The sequence below is a fragment of the Mus caroli genome, chromosome 2, assembly GCF_900094665.2.
Source record: "Mus caroli chromosome 2, CAROLI_EIJ_v1.1, whole genome shotgun sequence".
Lineage (NCBI taxonomy): Eukaryota > Metazoa > Chordata > Mammalia > Rodentia > Muridae > Mus > Mus caroli.
Window position 1 is genome coordinate 103,143,154 of NC_034571.1, and position 15,817 is coordinate 103,158,970.

The 15,817-nt window shown below is 41.7% G+C and overlaps 1 protein-coding gene across 2 annotated transcripts in view; it reads left to right on the forward strand.

Moving 5' to 3' along the window:
• Lgr4 (leucine rich repeat containing G protein-coupled receptor 4) overlaps nucleotides 1-15,817 on the forward strand; it is a 97,314-nt gene that overhangs the window by 14,927 nt on the left and 66,570 nt on the right. The window contains exon 1 of one of the 2 annotated variants that reach the window (XM_021155170.2): nucleotides 663-757. The exons of the other annotated variant lie outside the window; for it this stretch is intronic. The gene's annotated coding sequence lies outside the window, so the exon portion shown is untranslated. Of the gene's footprint in view, nucleotides 1-662; nucleotides 758-15,817 lie in introns of those variants that run through there. 2 annotated transcript variants of the gene reach the window in all.

Here is a 15,817-nt window from a genome sequence, read left to right on the forward strand (position 1 = left end):
TTCTGTGTTTGCTAGGCCCCGGCATAGTCTCACAAGAGACAGCTATATTTGGGTCCTTTCAGCAAAATCTTGCTAGTGTATGCAATGGTGTCAGCGAAGTCTGTTCTTTTGTACAGCAGATATCTGCTAGTAAATGTTTAAAGGAAACAAAACCTGAGGGAATGCAGAAGTCTGATGTGAGCAACAGCAGAGAGCCCCAGTCACTGGATAGTGAGTGAGTGGGCATTTTGACTGACTTCCTCTCTTACCGTGTATATGTGGTATAAGAGGGTCGCGGCTGCTGCAGACTCACTCTTCTGCTTCTCAAGGAGCAGGTCTCTCAGTGTGCTTCCTTAAAGCCAAGCCTTGAGGGAGATGAAAAACCAGAGTGTGCGGTGGGGCGCTTTCCTATAGCTGCCCCTTTTCACTCACTGGAATTTCCTGCCTCTCCTGGGGAAGATGTTTTTATAGGGAAGTCAGCATAAAAGCGAATCACCCATGAGCCTTCCCCCCGCCCCCCGGGGGCATTCATTTACTCAGCTTGGGATTAATTTAGTTGGTACTCTTTAGTTGACTTGAGCACTGTGTTTGTTGATAGTGTGAGCTGATGTTTATTAAGCTGTTAATATTTTACAGACTTCATGAGTTCCGGTTGGATCTATGCACACTTTCTCCTTTAGCAGCAGGGCTATTCATGGCTGGGTCTGTGGTCATGATTTCAGAGTTTTGGTGATTGCCAGCGCCATCCTGGAGAGCCATTTGCTTGCTGATTCTAAAGGTGCTTTTTTTTTTTTTTCCTTTTCTTCCTCTCTCCTGGAAGTGTTAACTTTTTGTTTGTTTGTTTGTTTTTGTTTCACTTACATTACATTGGCCTGAAGAGGTCTGCAGTCTCTCTGGCTTTTCAGAGAAATCCTCGTCATCTTCCTGCTGTTAACTTGCTCGTTATGAATGCCACCGAGTGTTTCCCATGTGGTGTCCGTGGCTCTCCTAATGACATTCACTCTCTGGCAGATGTTCTCTTGACCATTTATAAAAACCAGAAGCCTAATGGGGTGCGCTTGTGTGAGGGCTGCCAGCACAGGGGAGGAGAAGCGTGGCCTTGCAGGAGGACCTGTTGGGTTTGACTCATAAGATCAGAGGATAGCCAGGCCTGGGGCTTCATACCTGCAGTCCCAGCACTTGGCCGGTGACTCTGGAGATCACCTGCCTTACTAAAGCCTGAGTGGCTACAGAGACTCAGTCCTTCCCAAAAAGGAAAGGAAAGGAAAAAGCCAAGCCAAGCCAGAGTTATTTGGTTGAGTGAGCTTTACACCACTGTCTTCCAGTGCTGTCCTGCAGGAGATCAGTCACCCACCTCACCTGTCTTAGATATTTGGAAACATTCATTTCGTAGAGCAGGAGTTACTTCTGGAGAGGGTTTTGTTTGGTTCACTGCTTGACATGTCCTGAGCCAGGTAGACTGTAGATTACAAAGGGGCCTGAAAGATCACATAGTGCGGTGAATGTAAAGCCCTGTTTGTTATATAACTTCCACTCTTCCCACATGAAGACATTCCTTGAGAAAGATTAGTCAGTGTCTTTCTCTTTTCCCCTGTACACACACACACACACACACACACACACACACACACACAAAGCAAGCAGGCATGCACGGACAATGCCCTTACGGGCATAAGTTTACATCTACCTGTTTGTAGTCTTGATTTTTTTTTTTTTCTGTACTAAAGCTTTGGATTACATAAATTATCATGATCCTTTTGTTAGTGTTTGCTTCCTTCAGAACTTCCATTCCAGTCCCTCTCAGTGTACCTCTAAAGAACTGGAGGACCTGAGCTGGGAGCTGGGCCTGGTGGATTATAAATTCAGGCACTTGGGAAGCAGAGGCAGAAGGATGTGAGCTCAAGGCAAGTTGGACTGTATATGTATAGAAAGGTACTATCAGAAAAAAATAAAAAGGAAGGGTGTGAGGAAGAGAAAGAAGGGGGGGGAAAGAAGATAGTTTATCTGGTTCCCATTCCCTTTCACAGGTGAGAAAGCCATTTCTGTAACTTTCCCAAGACCATACTCAACCCTCAGAGTAAGTCAAGAGCAGGAACTGAGAGGTCATCAGAGAGGATGTCCTCTTAGAGCTGGTAAACCTCCAGCATCTAGTGAGACTTCTTTCTGACTCCTGCTGTTACAGCTTGTGCTGCCAGATAGATGGTAAATGCATTTCCCTTGTCTTTCCAGGCTGTATGGGCCTGGTCCTTCTGGACCCACACACAGCAGCAGTTGATTTAACTGAGAGTGAACAAGATCATTACGTGTTTTTTTTTTTTTTTTTTGNTTTTTCGAGACAGGGTTTCTCTGTGTAGCCCTGGCAGTCCTGGAACTCACTCTGTAGACCAGGCTGGCCTCGAACTCAGAAATCCGCCTGCCTCTGCCTCCCAAGTGCTGGGATTAAAGGCGTGCGCCACCACTGCCCGGCGAGATCATTACGTTTTGAGAACTAACAGAATTGATATAGTGGTATTAGTAGTCTAATGTAAGTATTTAAAAGAGACATTTCTTCACATGCTTATTGTATATGTCTGTTGTGTTTGGTGCAGGGAGCGTAGAATGGAGTGATGTCTGAAATAAGGAAGGAGATAGTTAGACAAAAGCAATTGAACACAGTGAACCGGATATGATCTGATAATATAGAATACTGTCCAAAAATAGAGCAGGATGAAAGAAGTTGCTATCTAGGTTAGTCAAGGAGGGCTTGCAGGAGGTGAAGATGGTCAGTTAACTTCTCTGGGAACGTGAATACATCTTAAGCACTGGCAAAACCATGTTTATAAAGTTTCTCCCTAAATGCCCTCAGGGATCTAACACTGAGAAAAGAAAAGGCCTGCTGCCAGCTGGAAGGGGAACTTCTCTCCCGGAAGGTGATTTAACAACTTGCCAGACTACCTGGCAGGAGAGTCTGACCCTGAAGATCATATTGGGACCTCCCTTTGACTGGAGCTGCCTAGCTGCGGCCTCTATGGAAACCACAACCTTGGGCTATGATACCAGAGTTGGGTGTGTGAGGTCATGGACCCTCTGAGTTCTTCCTCCAATGTGGTCATATTGGACAATTCTCTGGTTTCTGCTTTAAGGGGAAAAATGTATTCTCCATGCTACAATGACAGTGTAACAGGAAAAGGAAGTATAATAGAGCACCAGACGGGGGTAAGGGACAGTCCACTGATAGATGCAAGCACATAGGTGGATCTCAGTAGTAAGGTGTTAGATGTTACAGCGTTAAATATGAAAAATTACAGTGATGGAGAGCAAATAGGGGAAAGATGGTGTGATTGTAAACTGTGTGTGCATCTGGGGAATTCCCTTGTGATGACAGACTGTTGCTTATAATTGCAGTACAGTACATGTGATTTAAGAAATGAGCGCTGCAAGCTTTGGCGTGGTGCAGGCTCATTACTCCAGCCACCCACGTGCTAACATGGAAAGATAAGTTTGAGGCCTGTTGTGCAACATAAGCTGTGCATGAGTTCAAGGCCAGCTTGGTCTACAGAACAAGTTCTAGGGCAACAGCCAAGGCTACACAGAGAAACCCTGTCTTAAAACAAAACAAAACAAAACAAAACAAAGTAATAATTTAAAAAGGACCTGGGGGACATAGTGCAGTGGTAAAACAACTTGCTTAGTATCCGTGACTGAGGCCAGTGTTGGATCTCCTGTACTGCAGAAAGAAGAATGTTGCATGTAAAACTAGTCAGACCTTGTTAGGCCCCTAGTTTAGTAAATATATTATACCAAAGTAAACTTCTTGCTTTAGCTACTATATTATGTATGTATAAAACTCTCATTGGCAAGAGCAAGGTGAAAGGTTTATGGGTACCCACTGTAGTGTTTTTTGTAGCTTTTAGTGCACCTTAAATTATTTCAAACAAGAATGGTAACAAACATACCACGCAAGTTTAGGGTCCTGCAAAGTCTTAGTCTTGGCGTCATCTAAGTGAGACTGGGACACAGACTCTGAAGTGTTGATGCAACAAATGCATCGCTGTGAAGTCACGGGCTCTGTCTGCACCTTGAGAGTATGAGTGTCCCTGAAGCCGATTGGTACTGAGCAGTGTTGGGAAACTGGCTTCCTTCTTTCTCCCCAAAACTGCCTTCCTATTGCCTCTAAGTCTCTCTTTTGTCTTTGTCTCTCTCTCTCTCTCTTGTGTCTGTCTGTCTGTGTCCCCCCTCACTCTCTGTCTGTGCGTGACGAGTGAGTGTATATGAATAACGTGAATGTGTTATGAAACAGAGGAATTAGAACATCCAGACTCCACATTAGGTTTACAGTGTAAACGTTGGCAGTCCTGGCTTTGGATTGAGCACCCGTGCACTTCCCGTTAGTGGCAGTGTTTCATGACTGCACCCATACAGTCTAAGCAGTGTGGGGCATGGGCTTGGGTCTTTGCTTGGGAATTAGTAGCAGTTTACCTTCCGATGACTCAGCATATTTGCCTTAATTGCTACATTAACCAATTTTTCCTTCCCACAAAAGGTGCACACATTTGTAAAAAGAGAGGAAGGAATGAGTGAAGTGTTAAGGACTAATTTTTGTGGTATTTAAGCAACAATAGTCCAGATCACCCACCGCCTTTGTGTCCTTTCAGGATCCTATGGATGGGTTTTGTCAGTGTTTACACTTGATTACTCCATTGCTAACCTCAGTGATGTGATTTAGCATGCAAAGACTGAATTATTCCTTTCTGGCTTAGTTAGAAATCTCCTTGCAATAGTTACCTCCACTGCCCTTTAGCCTCTTAAATGTTTAGTTTGTTTAGGAGGAGCGTGGCTGCTCAGTAAGCAGTTCCTAGCCCCTCGGTGTCCAGAGCTGTCTTTATCATAATTTGTACCCTTGACATAGTGACGGAGGCTCTGGTTCTTAAGTGACGGCTGGTGGGTGCTCCTTAGAGTCGCTGTTGTCAGGCATTTGTCTCTAGTTGCCATTCATGGCTAACGGGCATGAAACATTTCCCTAAGGTCTCAGCTTTAAAATTTGATATTTCCTAATTTTAAGTGAGAAATTATGCCAACTCTGGAAATGAAACTAGATTCTTAAAACCTTAGCATTTAGATTTACAAAACACTCTAGTTTTGAATATGAAACCTTTTAGTATTTGAAGAAGCTATTTTCGTAAGGCCATAACACGCAACCGTAGTTATATGGTCGAGACAAGATCATTACATGTTATCCCATTGGATGTTATTTTATGAACAGCAGAGAGGTTTATATTTAGGGTTAGCAAAGAGATGGTTTTCATCCAGCTCAGTTCTAAAATATAGTTGTTACATTTATGTCCTTGGAAGCAGGGATGGAGAGGATTGGTTTTCTGAGTATAATTTTGTATGGCAGCGCCCTTAATGGGAAATTCTGCTTGATTTTTCAAAGTTGAAGTTTGTGGATTGAAAATGTAGTTCCTGCCAGGAGGAAAGTACTTTACCAGGATGAATCAAAAATATTAATTCTGTCGGGCGTGGTGGCGCACTCCATTCATCCCAGCACTTGGGAGGCAGAGGAAGGCGGATTTCTGAGTTCGAGGCCAGCCTGGTCTACAGAGTGAGTTCCAGGACTGCCAGGGCTACACAGGGAAACCCTGTCTCGAAAAACAAAACAAACAACAACAACAACAAAAATCTACCCAAGACTTTGTTTCAAGTAGTTACAGCCATGTCTTTGTAGACAGATTGTAAGGTTTGTCAAATATTACTTTTTAGGTTTTATTTTTAGGTTTTAGGTTTTATTTTTAACTTTAGCCTGCTCCTCTTTCTACAATATCCTCTTGTGTCTCATTCCCTTCAACAGTAGTAGGCAGTCCAGTATCTATGGGGTGAGGGTAGGGGTGGAGCCTCAGGAGCATGCTGGGGGAAATCAGGTGTTCATCCTAAAAACAATGCAAAGGGCTTTGTTTAAATGAAAAGCCAAAGCCGGGCGTGGTGGCGCACGCCTTTAATCCCAGCACTCGGGAGGCAGAGGCAGGCGGATTTCTGAGTTCGAGGCCAGCCTGGNCCAGCCTGGTCTACAAAGTGAGCTCCAGGACAGCCAGGGCTATACAGAGAAACCCTGTCTTGAAAAACCAAAAAAAAAAAAAAAAAAAAAAAAAAAATGAAAAGCCAAAAATCTTGATTTCATAAAGAAAAATAATATACCAAGGATGCTGACATCTGTAAGAATGAATCTTCAATTTGTGAAATTATTGTAGCGACTCACTTCTAAAGCTGGATATTGAATTTATCAGACTTAATTGAAGGGTGTTTAAAGATGTTTCCTGTAGCAAGATTATGTTCAATTTCTGTGCATACAAGGTAGCATAGCCAGTTATAACCAGCCTATTTTGTTAACTTGAGAAATGTCAGAAACATGTACTTGAAGAGATGTATATAATAAAGCAGTTCCAGCCACTTAAGGATTGAGGAGGAAGCATAGCAGGAACCTCTGAAGATACAGACACACACACACACACGCACACGCACACACACACAATCCTATGTGAATGCACACAAAATTAATACCATTTTACTTTAGCCAGGCTCTTTTTTTAAAAGATTTATGTGAGTACACTGTCTTCAGACACACCAGAAGAGGGCATTGGATCCCATTACAGATGGTTGTGAGCCACCATGTGTTTGCTGGGAATTGAACTCAGGACCTCTGAAAGAGCAGCCAATGCTCTTAACCAGTGAATCATCTCTTCAGCCCTGACGACTTTACTTTTGAAGCTGGGTGTTTGACAGTAAAAAGTTGAACACCTTTTTGGCTTGCTACAATTTCACAGGTAGAAGATTGAGCCTTACCACAGCGTAGGATCCCCCCCCCCCCAGCCATATTGAAGTGTGGACTTTTAGCTTTTCATATAGACACGTACTTGGCAGGGCAGAAGTATGCATGAGAATCGCTGCATTAGCCGTTATTTAGTAGAAGCTGGATTACTTAGACACGCATACGTGTACGATGGTCATCTCAGCTCATCTACTGTGGGATGAAAACTGGTGTGTAGATGCTACGGGCAGTGGGATGGCCCATTATGTCCTAGCCAGGATCAGACAGAGTAATAGGAAAGTTTACTGTGCTGCTCAGAATGGCCATACCATCTAAAACTCTAAGGATGAATTGATTACTTTTAGAGCTGTCCATTTGATAATTTTGGACCATGGATAACTGAAATCATGCAAACGAACCTGAGGATAACAGTAGTACTATTGGACCTTTCAAAAGTAATTTTAATGTGCTTGAAGTAGCTAGCCTATAGACACACACACACACTCACACCACACACACACACTCACACACCACACACACATACACATACACACACACTCACACCACACCACACACACACACACACACTCACAACACATACACACTCACAACACACACACACACCACACACACACACACACACATACACACGTATGGTTGCTTTGTGATGGTGTAGGCACATGTGTGTTTGGGTACGCATGAGCTATAACACTTGTGCAGAAGTTGGAGGGCAGCTTGTGGCTGTTGGTTTTCCTTCCATCTCTTGAGTCCCAGGGATTGAACTTGGCTTTTCAGCTGAGCCATCTGGCCAACCCTAGGGTTCTTTTCAGCAGTATGGCAACTAGCAATCCCCTCATTAATGAGACAGTTCTTACCAGTAGCTAACATAGATTATTCTCAGGAAATCATGAGGTGTTTGTTTGTTTGTGGGGGGGCTTGTTTGTTGCTTTAAAAATTTTTTATATTTACTTTTTTTTGTTGTTGTTTTTTGTCTTGTTTTTCAAGACAGGGTTTCTCTGTATAGCCCTGACTGTCCTGGAACTCACTTTGTAGACCAGGCTGGCTTCGAACTCAGAAATCCGCCTGCCTCTGCCTCCCAAGTGCTGGGATTCAAGGCGTGCGCCACCACTGCCCGGCTTATATTTACTTTTAAAGTAATCACTTACTATTTGCCAGCTAGCCAGAACCATCTGAACTGTGTTGAGAAGGCAGAGCTATCTTCTCTTAGCTGTTGTACATGGTGAGAGTAAACAGTTTGGCTTGTCCTTACAACTTAATTCTGTATGCTGGTCAGACAGCGCTAGCTAGGTGAGTTCCTCTCCTTGTTTATCCACAGGCACTTGAGGAAAGAATACAGTTACATGGGTGATGGCTTTTTTTTAATTTGAATTTGAGGGAGAAAAGTTTGTCCCTGACTTGTTTAGAGTGGAGGGGAAAGGAAGCACCCCCCCCACCCCCCACCCCCCACCCCCCACCCCCCACCCCCACCTTGCTAGAAAGTCACCAGTGGTTGGTTTTCTATTACTGTGTTAGTCTCTGTAAAAACCATGGGATGCTTGAGTTTTCAGATGCAAATATGTATTTGTGCCTTTAAAACTTCCATCAGATTTGTGAAGTTAGTGTTGAATCTTAAAATGAGTTGAGCGGTGAATAAATGTACAGCAAGTTCATTCTGTTTCTGCAATTTCCTTTTAGTTAACAAAGCTCCAGATGGTTTATTTCAATGTAGAAATGTCTTTAGCTTAGTAATGATTTCATTAAATTAGGGTTTAGTGGAACTGCTACATATAATCAAATGTATTTGATTTCTGTATTCCTGTGTTTAATGGTAAGGTCTTTGAAAGGCCCATGAAGAAGACAGTGATTTTTGTTATACTTTTGATTCATGATTCAAACTTCCTTAAGCCATTGGCTACAGAGAATGGTGACTGTAATTACAGCACCACAGGCCTGGAGCATGTGTTTGTAATGCAGTGGGGAAGACTAGTGAGAATGATAAGTTCCAATGAAGTACATTAAATATAACATTAGTTATATTAGCTATATTAGTGCCTGGGTATGGAAAGCACCTCTTTACCTTGTATGAAGCCTTAGGTTAGAGCCTCAACATTGCAAGCAAGCAATAAATAAAATAAAATAAAATAAAATAAAATAAAATAAAATAAAGCTTCTCTTCTTTACAGAAAGCAGGAGCCTTGGTTATCTTTTTTTTTTTTAATTTCACGAAGATTTAATACACCATTGAGGAAATACACAAGTCAAATATACAGTAAACATTTGGCTAAGTCCTTTCTTAGAATTATTAGTGAGCATTTGGAGGGTTAGAATCAGGCCTTACTTGGAGACTCTAACTCTTATTTCCTTCCCGACTTTAGCTCCTCTCTCGCTCGCTGTTCTTTCTCTCTTGCATGTAACATATATATACACACTCATCTATGTTGAAGAAATTGAAGGCCATGGAAAAATTACATTGGAAGTTGTCCTTTACTTGTGAGTTTTTATACATTAACCTGCTTAGCAAAAGTTTATGCCATCAGCAAAGTATGTGCTTATTGTACTTCCAGGTGTATTGCTGTATTCAAGGGTAGAATCGGGGGATGTTAGGACAGGGCTACCTGTGTAATGTGTACCAGAGCCTTCATAGGCACCAGAATTATACTCCGCTTTGTATTTGTCAGTTCACCTTATTGTCACTACCTCATTGGAGAGGTCTTTATTCCCTGTTAAACTGTGGCACTGATGTAAAACATTTAATTTGCTTAACATGTTGGTAATGTACATCCAAGGTCATGGTTTATAGTTTCTAACCAGGGGTTGGACTCCTGCTCTCTGACTCTGGGCCATGTGCCCTTTTCCCTATGGCTCACAAGTGTCCACAGATGATGCCCCTGACCCTGCTTTCCCATTCCCTTCGAACCAACCCTTCTTTCAACCCCTACTCCCCAAGCCTGGAATGGAAAGAACTTGCTTTGTTACTTATGATAATATTTAAGCTCTAAAATTTTAACAGAAGGAAAAAAAAAGTCCAAGAAGAATCGATGTGAGAGTGCCATACAGAAGCGCTGGACTGAGGTCTGTGGGAACAAGAGGAGAAGCTCGCTTTGCTTTGGGAGTGGGAAGCCTTCCCAGCTGAGGTGACATTTGAGCTGGGTCATTTAGTCTTCTGCAGGGCAGCTGCCAGGTTCTGCCTTGTTTGAAATCAGCACATTTACAAGAGAATAGTGGAGCACATTCAACTTGATGGATTAGATTGACAGATTGAAAGTAACTCCCCCAATGATGGCTTTGTTAGGTGTTTGTTCTCTGAGAACTCTACCTGCCACTCCCCTTTGGTGAATTGTGGCAAGGAAGCTGTCACATTAAGCTGTCATTCAGGATATTGGGGCGGGGGGTGGGGGGGTCACAAATTATGGGCAGGAGTAGGTATTTTCAGAACAGCCTACAACCCGGAAAGATTATATTTCAGAGCATTTAAAAACGAACACAACAGCCCTTTTTAATCTGTGCAAAAAGAAAATTGGATAATGAAAAGTTAATTAGGCCATGGATATTTTTAAAGCTTAGACATTCTGATGCTTATCCACCATAATTAGATGAATCTTTGTTGAGGCTGGGATAGAAAAAGAAATCAATTATAGAATCACACAATATTCTTACATAGAGTATTCAATTCTAAAAATACTTCATGTTTCTTGGGGATATTTTTTTGAAATTAGTTTCTAAGAAGTACATTTGATTCTAGCGTCTACCTCCCTGTTTCGGCCCTCTACTCGCTCGCCATAAGACCCTCTCATAGATTTTGCGGTTTCTTTCCATTTATGTATGTTAAATTATTGAAAGATGGAAGACACAGCTCTAGATCTTTCTAAATTATGGCTGCTCACAGTTTTATTTCTGGAGAAATGGCTGGACAATACTTTGGGGTTGGCACTCCCCTCCCTAACCCCTGACCCTGCTTTCCCATTCCCTTCCAACCAACCCTTCTTTCAACCCCCACTCCCCAAGCCTGGAATGGAAAGAACTTGCTTTGTTACTTATGATAATATTTAAGCTCTAAAATTTTAACAGTATTTCAGTTGCAAATAAATGGAAATTGTGTATTCTGTTTAATGTGTTTCAGAAAATCCCTGCCATTTTTTTTCTTTAAATACAAGAAAACAGGCATGTAATGCCTCATTGAGAAAAGCCCGGAGGAGTGCTTTGTGCAGGTCTTAATTAAGGGCTTTGAAAGACCAAACAAAAGGCAAAAGGAAAATGCTACAGGGTTATTGTTATTCCACCCCATTGGCTCAGCTAGCTGACCATCCATTGGACCATTTTGTCCATTTTGAAACTGAATGACACTTTTGTTCGTGATTAACAGAGGTGAAAGAAGCCAATTATTGGGCCCTCTTTTTCCATAGAACAGCTGCTGTTGGATTTAACTGCGGGCAAATATGGCCTTTTACTCCTGCAAGGATGTTGTGATGACAGTTTATTTTTATAGAACTACGTGACTGAAAACAAAATCTGTCTGACTTTTGTTATGAATATGCCCTGGAATTTATCATGGAAGGGTGAGTTTGTTGAGCTGTTTCTGTAGTTCTCTGTGAAAATAGCAAATATGTTGTGTATAATTCACATGTGCATATTTTAGCATCTTTTGATGTGAGGATTCGGTGTTAGAAATCTTTTTTTACTCTACGTTTGCAGCTCTCAGCCTTTTCCTGTTTAACTTTTAGTGGAAACTCATAATTTATTAAAGGTAGGAAGCAATCAGTGGAAGATGGAGTGGTCTTGAGTAAGCTTCGAGCTATTCTGATACAGACTTCTTAAGTGGGACAGATGAATCCCAGAGACCACCTACCCTAGTGTAGAGTCCAGGCCCCACCCGTCAGTGTAAGAATGAGCTGGGGGACTCTCCCTTGGGTCTTGGTATTAATGAATGTTTACTGATAGATGCATCTGGGCTTCGGGCATATGGGGGTCTGGGGTGACTTCATTTTAATGGTTTTGGATTGTGGGGCATGATAAGGTTCCCTTTAGTAAAATTCTAGGCCGTTCGTTTTAGTTTTCTCAGGTGATCTAAAAGTAAGTCCATCTTTTGCTAGGAACGGAATCAGCATGGCTCTGTCTACTAAGAGAAGGATATGTATATTACTGCCTTGCTTTTGGGAACCGTTCCCCGAAGCTACTTGAGAGACTGTTCTGGGCTTTCTTAGGTCTTTCTGTATTTATTGGCAGGAAATAAATGGAACCCATATTCACTTTCCAGTTTTCTTCTGAAGATGGATACATCCTAATCTGATTTTACTTATAAGCACACTCTGTTGATATCGCCACATTAAAATAGAAAGTGCGGTCCATACATTTGCTTTAATCGTCATTGTTTCGAAAATACTTAGCAGGAGCAGTTTGCTGTGGCTCATGATGTAAGGGAATTTCAGTCTGTCGTGGTGGAGAAGGTGTGGTGGAGGGAACCCCTCAGCCTGAGTCCGCAGGAGTAGGAGGCAGTGGCTTTGTTGAATTGGGAAGTGGAAACAGGTAGCTGGGGGGTGTAAATGACTAAAGGCCTTTCCCTAGCAGTCCACTTCCTCTATTTAGCCTCCTCCACTTCCTTCAGATTGTTCAATCTCCCCAGTCAGCAAGTGCCACACCAGCTGGGGATCGGTGTTCAGATACGAGAGTTTTGGGGGAAACATTTCTAACCCAAACACCAACAGTCCCTAAAGCCTTAAAACAAAATGAAGTAAAATTTTATGGCGAGATGCATATCCTGGTTGTGTGGTTTCATAAACCTAGCTATCATTTGAATAAGTGTTGAACTCTGAAGCTCCTGTGTTTAGAGCATGTCGTTCTTTCTGTAGACTTTGCAGAAGCGATGGTCTGGAACTGAGCTGTGTGTCTCTTCTCATCTGGGATCATTCCCCCTCTTCTCGCTGCGCCCCTGAACAGCTCGCTCACTCAGGCTGATGTGCTTCCTAGCATCCTCAGTTTCTTTACTGGCTTGGCCGCGTTGAACTGTTAAGGGAATAACCAAGCATTGGAATTCTTGCCTCTCCACTTTCCTGCCTGCAAGTCATCAGAATGCTGTCTTCACTTCCAGCCTCACCCATGCTGTAGTCCTGTCAGTTTCCACACCAGAGCTGTCATCAGTTAGGTCCTCTGCCATTCACTTGCCAGCCAAGCTCGTGGTCTGATCATTTCTGCCCTTCTGTCTCTTACTGTAGATGCTATCATTTACCTCACCTAGATAATCCTTTTGACACTCTTGTACATCAAACCTATTTCAGCTATTTCCCGCATGGTCACATTTGGACTGTGCAAGTCTTGTAACTGCTAACTACTTCTGACCTCAATATTTTTTTTTCTCTTCTTGATCTCTTCATTATTCTAAATTCATAAAATTTTTCAACCTTATGAAACCTTCAATCTCTGAGTCCTCATATCCCCACTCCATCACTGGTCAGCTTAGAGCCTGCTGAGTTTTCTTTCTCCTGTCTCACCAGTATCCTTATCCTTCTTACCCTGTTGTTCTTTCAAAGTTGACTTTTTATTTAACAACGATGAATCCTTTTAGTAATCTATGCCACTGTTTTGTGAAATGCCTCACTGCCCAGCTTCTTACACTGTGTGACCATATGGGGTCAAATAACTGAATGTGGGAGTCATGAAATATGTGTCAGCTGTAAAAGGTTTCTGGATGGGTGACAAGCAAACATTAATTCAAAATCAAATGTGTAATGTATCCAAGATATTTGCACAGCTTCACTATAGCTATGGTTTCCGGCTATGCAGCACAAAGAATGCTAGCTAAAATACCTTGCTTAGCTCAAATTTGAGACTGTCACTTGTGTGTTATGAGTTGCAGTGTTTTTGTTTTTTTTTTTTTTTCCTGTATTTACAAATATCTCAGTTCTGACAGAGGCATAATGGATGTAATTTTGTAAAGACTACACATTTCCTATTATTATTCATCTTGGTAATAAACATTAAATTAGGAGCCGGGCAGTGGTGGCACATGCCTTTAATCCCAGCACTCGGGAGGCAGAGGCAGGCGGATTTCTGAGTTCGAGGCCAGCCTGATCTATAAAGTGAGTTCCAGGACAGCCAGGGCTATACAGAGAAACCCTGTCTCGAACTATCCCCCCAAAAAAGAACATTAAATTACTGTATCTTTGAGTTGTATTATATACAATTTGAACTTAAAACTACTGAAATAATTAGTTTCATTAGGAAAAAAAATCATTAAATGAATATTGGCATAGGATTAGGATAGAATCCAGCAGTTTAATGGCCATAAGTATACTTCTGCCTGATTGGACTACATGTTTATCTCAGCATTGATAATTATAAAATTAAAATATCGACCAACTCTAAAAAATAGTTAGGTGCTCAGCTTCCTACAGTATCAAATATGCAACAAATATTTAATTCTTTAACTGAAAAACAGGCACATCTATCTTATTATTGTATAAATTTGTTCTAGTCTTTAATTACTGGCAAAGCTATATATATGCAAAAAGGATTGATATTAAATGAACTTATGATTTCTTATCAGCAAATGTTTGATTTGTATGCTGATATGCCTGAGATCAGGTAACAGTTTCTTGAGCGAAAGGGGTTGTAGATGGAGAAGTTTAAGAAGCACTAATTGAGTGTTCCCCAAACTACATGCTTCTCACAGGCAGCTCCTGCTGGCTTCAGGTAGACGGTTCAGCGGTGGAGAGAAGTTGCTCGTATGTACTGCTTTGATGGAAACTAGTTTTGTGGTGATGATGCCTGACTTTTGCCCAGATCACTGCTTCCTGGAGTTCTTCATGTGTGGGATGTTACTTTCCAAATAGTTCCAGACAAATCACCCTTTATTGTCAAAGCCCAACATAAGCCTAAGGGTCTTTATGGAAATAATGCCACGAATTTACTGGAATTCAAACTCATTTTAAACATATTGGACCCTCTGTGTCTTGTGCTTAAATATGCTAAACTGTATCTTTCTCAAAATGCTCTAACTTGAACTTGAAAGTCTGTCTCTAGCACTGCACCATGTACAACCAGACTGCTTTTGGAAACAGTACATGTTAATAAGAGATCTCCAGCACAGGAAGAGACTCAAAGAATACAGACAGGTGCCCACAGAAAACACAAGGTGGTGTGGGGATTATTTTTCTCAGGTTTCATAGGTAGGCGTCATTGTGACTTGCAGGGTTATTGACGAAGGGTCACCTGCTGGGCAGGCAGGTGTGTTTCTTCTCACGTTCTCTGGGCTTTTTCAGACCCTCCTACCTTGCTTAAGATGAATGAGAGAGATTGTACATCAAAGAAAATGAAAAGGTAACTATTGACATAGAAATACCATTTCCTGTAGTTTTCCAGGGATTTGTTTACTGTGCGCTTTGTGACAAGGCATAGATCGGTGCAGAAGAGAAGGGTTAGAGGACGGGAGATGGAGAAACTTCTGACATTGGGAATTTTGTCAGTCAGGAACATACTCAAGGGACTATAACGTCTCTGGAAAGCAGTGTGATGGCTCCTCAAGACGTTAAAATGGAATCTCCAGATTGTCCTGCAGTTCCGCTCTTGGGTGTGTCTTCAGAACGAAGGCAGGATCTTTAAGACATATTTGCACATTCTCATCACAGCAGCATTATTCTTAATAGTAAATAGATAAGACATACCCCAAATGTCATGATAGACAATGGACAAATCAAAAGTAGTATGTATAGAGTTAGAATATCATTCAGTTTTAGGAAGGAAATATTTCTTTTTACTATAGCATGGATGAACCTCAAAGTTACTGTTTCAGTAAAATATACTAGTAACAAAAGAATATATACTGTATGGCTTCATTTGTATGAAGTACTTATAATAGTAAAATTCATACACAGAGAGACACAATGGAGTACTATTTAGCTATTAAAAAGAATGAATTTATGAAATTCCTAGGCAAATGGATAGACCTGGAGGGCATCATGCTGAGTGGGGTAACCCAATCACAAAAGAACTCACATGATATGTACTCACTGATAAGTGGATATTAGCCCAGAAACTTAGAATACCCAAGATATAAGATACAAT